We start from the raw sequence: 2102 nt of genomic DNA, 5'->3' as shown, positions 1-2102 counted from the left end.
AAATGATACCAAGAAAAATCAAAAATTAGTAAGAGAGGAGAAGGAGATAAGGAAAGTAAAAATAGAAACTATTTTTATTTTTTTTTTTTTTTATTTTTCGAATTTTTTTTTTTAAAAAAAATTTTTTAATAAAAAGAAAAACAACTATGCTACCAATCCCCGGCAACGACGCCAAAAATTGATAGTCAACTTTAAAGACCATGCAATAGCACGTATCTAGTAGGATAGTGATTACGGGTATCGATCCACAGGGATTGGGGTATAGTTATTTTTCTTAAAAATAAAAATATTTAAAATGATGAATTTGTGAAGACTATTAGCTAAGCAATTGAATAAAAAAAATGCAATTAAAATGATATCAATTTGGGAGAACCTAGGGCAAGGAATTCACCACTAACATCGGAACAAGGGTTATTTATATTTTAATTTATTCTTGGATAAACATGCAAATTGGCTACAAGCCTAATAAGCATTTAAATAAAAATTCACAAAAGTAATTTGGGCATAATCTATCTTCGGTTGGCATGAAATGTCTATCCTAATCTAAGGTGGTAGCACATCGCATCTTCCCTAAGCATGGACTATCTTATATTTACCTAGTGATCATGAAGAACAGTTGTACGAACATCATACTTAAAATCACAGAAATTAAATATGATTCAAAAGAAGATTCCATTAAAAACAATAAGTTCATACAACTCCAAGAACATAAAATAAAATATAAAAACCATGTCCCTGTGTTAGGGCTGCATCCAGCCCTAGAGAGGAGATCAGCCCTGCATAGAGTTGGAGACGGCAGCAGCAGCACAGCAGCGGGCTTCCATCTCTTCCTTTCGCCGGCTTACTCTCCCTCTTGAACTTCTATGGAAATTCATTCCCGAAATGCCCAAAATGTTTCTCTCTCCCTCTATTTTTTATTTCTTCTTCTCCCGTGGGACTTGCCTCCGAGAGCTAGGAATAGCCTCCCCCCCCCCGGTGGGGGAAGAAGGAATGGGATCAGCCCCCTCCCCTCGTGGGGAAGAGGAGGAATGCCTCTAGCCTGCATGCATTGATTCCCTTTTATAGCCTTCACAGCCTCTGTTATCACGCAGGGGATAAGGATGAAATGAAGCGAGATGCGGTTGAGAAGATCCCGGCTCTGTTCCTTGATCCTTGGACGCTGGGAGTTTGGTTGTGCTGCCGTTGGGATGAGATTTGTTCCGAGAGGATAGGAAATCTGGGAGGAACTCGGATCAAGCTTGGATGCAAGGCTGTTCCGCTAGGAGGAGGGCGCGGATCCGGAAACTGAAGATAAGATGAGCTGGGAGAAGGTGATCCGGAAACAGAGGATGTTGATGGTTGTTGGGAACGGAACTGGGAGCTGATTTCCGTGGAATCTGGGGTGCATGCGGAGGCTTAGATTTGCTAGGAACGATCGCATGGGATGCTGAGATTGAAACTTATCCCGTTGGCATGCCGAGATGCGTGGGAGGAATTCGGCAGAAGAGAATCATGTACGTGGGATGAAGATGGAGTTGATCCGGAATGGCAGGAGATTGGGAGGAAAGAATCCATCTGTGAAATCTGAACCCCTGTTCCGAAGCAGGGTCTGTTGAGAGGATCTCGGAGGACGTTGGGTTCGTGCGATGAAGAGAAGTTTGAGAGAGACGTTGGGAAGATGAACTCGCTCGCGGGTGATTCGGATATTCACTGGTGTGGTCTAGAGAAGATGATGAGGAGAAACAGAGGACTTGATTTTGGGAGGATAAGCTCGGGAAGGACGTGGAGGTTTGGATTTATCCGAACGATGGCTGACCGTGGGATGCTGATTCTTGGAGTGGGGAGAGGATGTACTCTAAGGATGAACGCTGGGATATGGCTTGGCTTGATTTGTGATGAGCTGGTAGCAGGGGATGAAGGTGAATTGGTTGAATGTCGTGGAACAAGGGATGATGTTCTCGGGTGAAGGAAGATGCCGGAGGATACGTGATGGGAAGATAAGGATGAACTGAGATAGAAGGAGGGCTGAGATCCATGTTTGGGAGTTTGAGGATTCTGCCGATGGCTAAATGCGGCTGGGAGAAAAAAATGGGAAGGCATTGGTCGAACGGCTGGAAGTGTGA

The sequence above is a fragment of the Phoenix dactylifera genome, unplaced genomic scaffold, assembly GCF_009389715.1.
Source record: "Phoenix dactylifera cultivar Barhee BC4 unplaced genomic scaffold, palm_55x_up_171113_PBpolish2nd_filt_p 000495F, whole genome shotgun sequence".
Lineage (NCBI taxonomy): Eukaryota > Viridiplantae > Streptophyta > Magnoliopsida > Arecales > Arecaceae > Phoenix > Phoenix dactylifera.
The sequence above is the reverse complement of the archived record's forward strand: the minus strand, read 5'-3'. Positions refer to the sequence as shown.